Consider the following 10,554-nt stretch of genomic DNA (forward strand, 5'->3'; position numbering starts at 1 on the left):
TTTTTTTGTTTTTTTTTTCAGGGTAAAAAATGTGTTTACACTACCATCGAGAAATTTTAACCAAACTATGTTACAGACTTTTTATTAAGACCCTAAAGAATCATATCAACTTGTGGAGAATGGGCATCTGATGACCCCTTTAAACCGATGAAAATTGCTTTAAAAAGCACATGGCGCTATAGTTTCATCTCTTTACAGTGTCGCAATGGCCGTCTTTTTGCAGTAACTCACCTGGTACCTGAGTGGCAAGAAAACATGAAGCGACCCAAGGTTAGCTTCATTAAAAACACATGAGCGCACATATCCCACATACAGTTTCCGATCGGGCAGTTTGTCCACCATATTATAAGAGCAAACATTATTTTAACACAATATTTTATTATTTTACACACAGCGAAACAAGTACTTTACAGGAAGTTTATTGCTGTAACTTTCGCAGCCAACAACAGCACCGCTCAACCATGCACACATTTTATATTTAGTTACAGTGAAAAACTTTCAGTTTAATAAAAATAAGTCCATCTTATTACAACATTTTAACATGGATTTCTATGGAGACCAGAACACGAGAGCATCCAAACCAGGGCTGGGCATGCAACTTCGGTCCTGGAGGGCCACTGTCCTGCAGAGTTCAGCTCCAGCCCTAATCAAACAAATCTGAACCAGCTAATCAATGTCCTCAAGATCACTAGAAAGCTACAGGCAGGTGTCTTTGATTAGGGGTTGGAGCTAAACTCTGCAGTGGCCCTCCAGGACCAAAGTTGCACAGCCCTGCTCCAAACGGATGTTAGAATCATACTGTAAGGCAAATGCTCTTTACAGAGCAGCTCTCAGTCAAACATGTGCTGTACTGAGCCTGTACCACTGATACTGATAGCGTTGTTTTCAGCAGGAGACCTTTTATTTATGATAAAGTTGATGAAACGCTTTGTGTTTTTGTTTTTTGGTAACTATCACTATTGTGTCCTTGATCAAGACTCTGAATCTCAGGAACTGAGCCAGTAATAACTGCACTGAAAGACACTGAAGCAACAGCAAAATGTCAATGAATTATTTTATAATATATTGTTATATAGTGCCCTCCATAAGTATTGGAACAGTAAAGACAAAATTGTTCTGTTTGCTGTGGAGTCAAGAAATCTTTAAATAGGATTTAAAGATGAATATGAGACAAAACTACAGAATGTCACATTTTATTATTGGGTGATTCAACACAAAGATGTTTTACCAGCTAAGATGATCAGCACTTTTAGAGTTTCATCTCCCTATCTGATGTGAGCATAAGTATTGGAACAGTTGCCTCACACGTCTTTCTAAGTGTTCAGCTGTGTCCTGTTGCATTAATTCTTCAGATATTAAAAGCAGAGAATGTGTCTTATCAGTTATATCCATTGCTTCTGCATTATAAGTCTTGAATTCGATGATGACACACACAAACCAGGATGAAGATGAGGAAGCCGACTCTGAAAGAAAAGCAGGCAATTTGGATGCTAAAAGAAAAGAGGAAGTCAATTAGAACTATAGGAAAATAAAGGGCATGGAGAAATCAAGAGTTTGGAAACTACTGGCGACATCAGCAACCAACGACGACCTGATCGGCTGAGAGAAACAACAGCAGTTGATGACAGACAAATCATAAAAGCTGTGAAAACCCTAGATCAAAACCCTAAAATACATGTCTGTAAAATCACCAACAACCTCCAGAAAGCTGGGGTGATGCTCTGTCAATCTACAGTCCGCAGGAGAATTTGACACAGAATTACAGAAGCTACAGCAAGATGCAAACCTCTGACCAGTACCAAAAATAGAAAGGCAATATTCAACTGAGATGTGAGCCAGTAGAGTTTTGGAACTGAGTTGATGGACCGACGAGACAAAGATGAACCTTTATCTAAGTGATTGGAAAGCAAAAGTGTGGAGAAAAAAGGGAACTGCAAATGATCCTAAGCATACAACCTCATTTGTAAAGTTTGGTGGAGGTGGTGTCATGGAATGGGCATGCATGGCTGTCTCTAGAACAGGACCGCTTCATTTTAATAATGACTTAATGTATGATGGCAGTAGCAGAATGAATTTGGAAGGGTACAAAATCATCTTGGCTACCAATATTCAAGAAAATGCCACCAAACTCATTAGAAAGCACTTCATATTGGATTAGGACAATGACCCAAAACACCCTGGCAGTTCAGTCAAGGGCTTTATCAGGGCAACAAAATATAAAGTCTTAGATTGCCCAAATCAATCTCCAGATTTAAATCCAATTAAACATTAATTTCACCAGCTGAAGATGAGACTAAAGACAGAAACTCCCCAGAACAAGCAACGGTTGGAACTGGCTGCATTAAAGGCTGGGGAAAAGCATTTCAAAGCATAAGACCAAGAGTCTGGTGATGTCTATGGGTTGCAGACTCACTGCGCTGATTGATGGCCTGGATTTGAACCACACAATTCTTATACATTCATCTTTACAGTTGATCAAGTGAGAGGACATTACTATATTGGTTTGGTTTACGAGTCAGTGCACGGGCTTAGTTATTTGGCCTAAGGTTAAAACATTAAAACCAGTTAAAATTCCTCTTTGGCTAAAAGGTGATTTATAAAAACATAGTAAATTGTTAAAGTTCATTCTTGTAATTAAAATGACTTGAAATGTTTAATACCTGGTGTGTTGTGGGAATGGACCAGCCTAGTGACAAAGAGATTCAAACAGGAAGTTGTTCTGTTTTATGGGAATTCTAAAGGAAATCAGACTGTACCAACTTTGATGTATCAGAGGGGACATAGGAAAATGTGATGTCTTGATCAATGTGATTTTTGTTTAGTAGAATCCTTTTCCATTAACTAAAATTTATCCATGGCTCTAAATTTAGTTAAATCTATTGTTCATTCCAGGGTGGTTGTTGTTGTTGTTGTTGTTATTGTGAAAATGTGTATGGTTTTGTTTGCCCTTTTTTTATTTCATGGTGCTGGCCACCTCCTATAAATTCAGTGTATGTTTTGTCTAGTGCGGTTGTTACTTATTATACCCTGGTGGAGATGGTGTGGAATGTTGTCCTCTGTCAGTTTGGGAGGATCATGCCCAATTATGTCCTTTGTGAATACTGGATATGTCCTGTGATGTAATCTGGATGGAATACAATTTTTGGTCCTTTTCCTCTTTAATGAGGTTTGATCACTTTTTATCTTGTGTAAACAAGAATTAATAAAACTATCACAATTGAAGACCACTTTGCTCCCTGTTTTGTGGCTATGGACTCATTTTTTAGTTGTGATCTCAGACTCATGACAGATCTTTCACACATGCAAGGGATCTGCAACTAAATATTAGCCTTTAATCTTTTACATCTGCCTTAAATTAAACTGTTCCAATACTTATGCTCACATCAAATAGTAGAATACATTCTAAAAGTGCTGTCCTTTTTATTTGGTAAAAGATGTATGTGTCGAAAGACCTAATAATAAAATGTGACATTCTGTAGTTTTGTCGCATATTCATCTTTTAATCATATTTGCAAATGTCTTGACTCCACAGCAGAGAAAGCAATTTTGTCTCTTTGGAACAGCCTGTACTTACGGAGGGCACTTTATATTATGTTCCAAAATTGCTACTGATACATGAGCCTTTTACTGGGGGAAGTCCTAGTGTTTAGAGAGTTTGACTCCTAACCCTAAGGTTGTGGGTTCGAGTCTCGGGCCGGCAATACCACGACTGAGGTGCCCTTGAGCAAGGCACTGAACCCCCAACTGCTCCCCAGGCACCGCAGCATAAATGGCAGCCCACTGCTCCGGGTGTGTTTTCACGGTGTGTGTGTGTGCACTGCTGTGTGTGTGCACTTTGTATGGGTTAAATGCAGAGCACGAATTCTGAGTATGGGTCACCATACTTGGCTGTATGTCACGTCACTTCACTTACTATTATTAATCTGAACATTGTTTAAGCACATTTCAAGTATTTTTACTGATATAACAGAATATGCATTTTCTTTTATAATCTTCAGATGTTTGCTAATTATCTTGTATGTCTTCATTATTGAAATTGTACTTTCATTGTAAATTCTTATTCTTTGTACTTTGTTTTAACACAAGTGTTGTAATTGTAATGGTCTGCCTTTTATGAAGCATTTTACATGCAAGAACTTGGCAGTAAAAAAAACACACACACACAAAAAAAAAACCTGAGGATGACAATGGAGAGCTGTAAGGCATTCAAGGTTAAGCTTCACACTTTCACATCATCTGTGTGTTATAGATGTTTTCTCCAGTCTCTTTCAGTTCTTGAAGTATGTTCAGCTGGTGCTGTACCTGGTTCTCTCAGGTTTCTTCTGCTGGATTCAGCCGTTCAAAGAGCTCATTATCTGTCTACAGAACATCAGCAGATCTCACTGAACTCTGAGCTTCCTGAATACAAGATTTAGGATTGTCATCATGGTGTCTATTTTTGTAAATGTTCTCAGAAAAGAAATTTCAGTGGCAGAGCTGAAGTACTGTAAAAAGCCAAACTCACAAAAACCTGAACCACAACCTCAGAAGTGATTGTGTGCCTTGTGATCTGAGCTAAATATTTTTAGACATTTTATATACAATTGTTTGTTTTCTGTAACTTCAAGTCAGGGCCGGCGCTAGCCATTTGGGTGCCCTAAGCACAAATGCTTGGCGGTGCCCCCCCCCTCCCCTCCCCAACCAACCACCCACCCACCAACCAAAGAAATAAACTACCATTCAGAATTTCTTAGTTAGGTTCTCTTTACTTCCAAAATAACTGCTGCAAATGAATAATTGGAAATGAACAATGTAAACACAGAAAGTTAAAAGTGCAAAAAAAGTTTAGTGCAAATAACAGTATAAGTGTATGAATTTTATGAAGTATGAATTTTTAAAGTGCACATTTTAAACTGCAAATACCATGCAATTATACACAGTACACACCACATATATCATGTAGACACAAACTTTTATTTTGGGATGCGATTAATCGAGGATTAATCTTTTCCCAGCCCTAATAATTTGACAACTCTGTGAATATGAAAATATACAAAACACTGAGATTGGTGTTTTTTTTTTCTAATTGCAGTTTCAACCAACAGATGTCGCCCCTTGGCCGAACCTCTTGAAAATGACCGCATGCCATAGTACAAACAACGAAAAATCTTTATCTAAGCGGTCTAATTTGGCAAAATCACATCACGTTCAGTTGCAGGGTTTTTTCTAAAGTTCAGACTGAGGCAGATAGACATTGTATTGAAGCGAAGAAGCATTACAATAGGGAACGTTCTGCACTAATAGCTATATGCACACGTGACACATCTGTAAACGTACCGTACGGGGAAAATTTGCTTTATTGTCATTCAAATATGACGATGAGGACCCCAACGATTGGCATTCCTTTCCTTCTCAAACAAACTGTCATCTTTTTTAGCTCAAGTTTCACAATTTCCCCGGACCCCGTTAAAATAAAAGACTCAAAAATGCAGGGCTAAAAGCCCCGGATCTTTTGCACTACTAGCGACGCGGACGCGCCGACGCCCCTGGACATGCATACTACACGCAAGGGCTACAAAACAAACATTTTTATTTAAAACATTGTCTTACCTGCAAGCGACGCGCGAGCATCATCCCGCTGTCTCTTCTTTTTTCCGCCCCCGACTCTTGGTGCCTTTTCGAGGCCATGTCTGAGGTCGGTGTCTGCCAAATTTTGACATTTTTGAGGCATAATCGAACAGACCACTGGGAGGTGGGGGTAAGGGGGGGCACCAGAGGGAGACTGGCACAGAGATTCCCACCTTTTTCTCGACTAATTTGGTTGGTCCTAGGCCTAGTTATTCTTTTACTTTTGTATTTTGCTTTTTGTATATTAACATGCTTTTAGAAATATTTGGATTTGTTTATTTATACTAGCTAAACTGAAGCTGTGATGATTTTTTTCACGACCCAGATTTTTTGGTGCCCCCCCAAGCACTTCGTGCCCTACGCGCAGTGCGTGATGTGCGTGTGCGGAGCGCCGGCCCTGCTTCAAGTCAGCCAAGAAGTAAGTGCCTTAAACTGAAGCACGCATAAACACTATTTACTTTAGAAAAGTAAAAAGGAACTTGTCAGATCTTTGTATATGTTCATATGAGAAGTGTTATTAAAAACAACTGATTTACTCATAATGCCTGGAATCTGTGAGTTTGTTTGTCATGATATAGTTATCACAAATAACTAAGTTACATTGGTGATTATTAGGTGTTTATTATGAAGTGTGATTTTAACAGTCTTCGATGCACTGAACTTTCAACTTAAACATTTAAGAACCTTTAATTATTATTATTTTTAAAGAACAAACGTCTTGTGATGCTGTATTCCATTATTATGAACATAAATCTTTTATTATGTATTTAACTGAAGATGAGTGGAAATAGAAAAAAAGGATGTGCTGAGTTTGATAGACTGAACCATTAAACTCCATCAATATCCAGATGTCTCATTATTTTCATAATGTAGCAACTGTAGCATCAACCACAAGCAAAACAAAGGGAGATGCAAACACACGAACAAAACAGGAAATGGACTACAACATCCAGTTCATTCACATGACGTTCTAAACAGTTTAAATCATAAGACCTATTTGAAAGTTTGTCATATTGACTTTTAACTTTTAAATTGGAGCTTAACAGAGGGCTCTGTAGAGTTAAAAACATCAAAACATAAAACACATAACACAAACAGATATTAAAGGGAATTGCATGAGTGTACAGTTGATTTAATGTTTAGAACGTAAACTTTCTATTAACGTATTCCAGAGGCTCGAGACGAGGACCCAAGTTTAAGGTCTTAGTTTTGGGCGTGGTGTTGTATTTGTTTATCATAGTTGGTTCTTTAGTGCGGTCCTCTGTGAGAATAAAAAATGAGTAGCGCTGTATTATTAGACAAAGCACATTTCCGCTTTGGACAATAGAGATGATGATGTGATCTGTCCTTCATTTTCAGTAATGGTCCAGACAGCATAGCAATTGTTGTGTTTGATACTGTAATCACGGATGCAATGCACCCGATATTCAATTAAATTTTCGATAAAGAATAAAGATCATAATAACACCAGCCGTTATTTTTGGGTTCATTATATATATTGTGTGAGTGTTTTTATATGGCAAAGTAAGAGATTTAATCTTTTGAACCAAGCTGTTGTCACAGACAGCACTTATGCCTTTGAATGTATTTGATGGCTTTATAATTAAGGCCTGGAGCATTCAAGATGATGACTCGGACATGTACTTAGGATGCCTCAGGAAAGGATACCTAAAGTGGCTTTGTATTAGACACCAGGACCCAAGCTCACGTGGGCAAAAAAACATTCTGAAACATAATGAATTGAGTGAGAACAGTCAGTGAAGGGGGGAGAATCTGTCACTTTAGATCATGATGTACTAAAAAACAAAATTATTTGATGAAATGGCTTTTTTAATGACATTTGCATGGCTGGAATCAATGGAGATCTTAGTTTTATCAACAGTAATTGGTGTGTTACATTAGCATCATGATAATAAAACTGAATGTTTGTTAATATCAGACCATAATTGGCCAGAATAAAAGTAACAGTTCAAGGAAAAGTCTATATAACCATCTCAACCTGGTGTGAAATTTTCCCCCAAAAAAATTTTAAAATCTCTGTTCACACAAGCTCTAATAATAATGTAAAAAGAATGTGAGTTATATAGTTACATATAAATGTTCCACTGGCTGTTTTCAAGACTCTGGACTCGTGTTTTTCATAGTGTGGAAAACTAGCTTTATTAAATGAAAAACCTCATTTAATTTTAATAGTTAGTAGTACTCAGTGATCAGCCTGTTGCAAATGGCAAAAAAAAGTTGATCGTACATATAATTGTAAACAAACGGACCTAAGGAACCAGAAGGTTAGTAGTGACCAGCAGATTTATTGATCACGGTATTAAGGGTAGCCAGGGAAAGAGATGCAGGTGAGGTATGTCCGTAGGAGAGGTAGATAATGGTAGCGGACCAGTATGAATTGATACTAGTATTCTTCTCATAGACAGTGGGGCTGACAGGATGGATCAATGGTTGCACACACTCGGTAATGCCGTAGGATGAGGGACGGCTTGGAAGATGAGATCACTGGAGGAACACTGGAGACGACTCAGGAGGCTTAGGAAATTCTCACTAGAGAACAGGTAAGTCACGAGGTAGAGTTAGGGGAGAGTCAATGAAAGACTATGACAGAGAGAAGTTTGCCACTGTGTAGTAGCCCCAAGATCAGACAACAGGCTGACTGAGGTTGTGTGCTTTTAATGTAGGTGGTGAGTTGATGACTGAATTTGTGATCAGGGTGCGGTGATTAATCACTCAGGCTTAGGGACGTGCGCTGTGCGTGGCTGATGTGATGAGCCATGAACGAATTTGTGACAATAATTGCCAGTCATTACTATGAGTTACAATGAAAGCTTGCCATGGCGCGTCTGATTGACCAACAGCTTTTTGCAGAAAAGTCTGGCTTTATTTGTAATGTCGTTTGGTAGGTGCCGAGTTTGGACTTGTTGACTTGTTCCCCCCCAGAAACCGTTTCCCCGGTCAAATAAAAGCCTCGCTTGCAAACCAGTCCCCTCCCGCGTCCCCCGCTCAAAACTGAACCTTTCAACCCTCCCCCCTCCCCTGATGCTTGAATGCTTTACATATTTATAAAGACCCCCCTCGGTGTGACTTTAAAAACTCGAAAGCCTGTCTACCCTCTCTCACCCTAATTGATTATGCACTTAAGCTCTTCTTCCACTTCCCCTCCCGCTCTGTCTTGCCCTTTGTCTCATTGTGCCTCCCCTCTTCTCCCTTCCTCTTCCCCCACTTCCTTGCTCGTTTTTAAAAAATTAAAGGAAGCCCCCCCCCGTTCCTGCTTGCATCATGTACAAAAAACTCTTTTTCCCCAGCACGGATCCGCCTCCCGGCATGAAGAAGCGGATATCGTCCTCTTCAAGAAGGACCAAACTAAGTAGTTTAGCTTTACGGGACCCCCGCAGGTCTATCGCCTTCACACAACAAAAGCGCCCCGCGGCTAGGCAGCCAATAACACACACATACTAGACACGACGAATAAGACAGGTACGCCTTCTCTTCTTTTGGCATGAACATTCTGGGCGCAGTGTTATGCAAATCTTCCCACATCATGACGTTCAGAGATGTTGGCGAGCCATGTTATAGAAACAAGCCATTTGGGAGGGTGTGGACGATGTCTGAACTTTGAATAAAGAATATCCATCTCTTGGATTTGACGATCACTTTAGTCTGTTTCACACGTTCACAGATATTTCTTTATGCAACAAGAGCTTGGTAACCACCCCAAAAAGAACAGGAAAAATGAACGCTTTGAGAATGATGGCCGGCGGGCAAAGAGGAACATCAATAATATACAATATTTGAAAAATAATGTTGTTTTTTTTAACATTAAAGCAATGTGCAACATATTCTGTTACCAACAAATTACACCAAAATGAAGATCTTCACAATAAGCACCGATATGACCCCTTTAATATTAATATATAGACCATGACAATCATATGCAGCCTCAAAAACAGATCAACACTTTTTTTTTTTCCACAAGATTTGATAATAAAAGACGCGTGGCTGATGCCCCCCTTTTGTCCCATACGATGTTTTCAAGACTCATTGAAACATCCCTGTAGAGACTGCTGTTAACAGTATAAATACAACAAAACGGGATCACATATACTTTGTTCTAATCTAGGGTTAAGAGCCCTCTTAACGACGATCTTGTTTTGGAAGGGAGAAGAAATGGAAGAGAAGCTTTGGAAGTGTTGTAAGTTCAGGATGGGCCCTCAAATAACTGTGAAAGAGTGCACACTACTAACGTTATATAAACAGTATTCCCGGTGGTTCACAGACTAAGTGTAAGGACTAAAATGCAGGTTCAAGCTGTTCTTGACTGCCAAAAGATTTGTCTGGCCACATCTTATTAATATGTCAGTGCCATTGTCGTATCTCAAGATGCACCACCAGTAACGTTATTAAGGCAATTGTTTAAAGAACTATTATTTTAAAATACTTGATTTTAACCAAGGCCCTAGTTCCTGGTTTTAAGCTAAGCCCTGTCTGATTAAAAACCCGTCTCTATGTTGAACCATGGAAGTTAGATACAAGAAGGGCTTTTCATGTCAGGCTATGTAAATACATTTAAATTACTTGATGACACTAAAATGTTCTTTAATGCCACCTCACAGCAGAACTCCAGATCAAGCGGTATGTCATGTGGAGTTAACTGCTGGACCTGTTCTGAGGAGGATCAACTTTATTGACAGGTAACACTTCACAATTAATGTAAACCCTTAAGTCAGATGCCATTATAAAGACTGTAAACTTTAATGTTTGCTCTTCACAAAAAAGGGTGTCAACGACAAGCACGACATTCAACCAAAGGCCAGCTCTTTTTACAGTAAATCCAGCTTGTGTAGAAAGTAGAAGGGCATTCACATGTTTGTATTGGCAAGACTTAACAAGCTTCTTAGGCATGGAAGTAAGAATTAAGGTCCTGGTAAACCTATAATTACCATG

This window comes from Cyprinus carpio, chromosome A22 (genome assembly GCF_018340385.1).
Source record: "Cyprinus carpio isolate SPL01 chromosome A22, ASM1834038v1, whole genome shotgun sequence".
In the NCBI taxonomy this organism is placed as follows: Eukaryota; Metazoa; Chordata; class Actinopteri; order Cypriniformes; family Cyprinidae; genus Cyprinus; species Cyprinus carpio.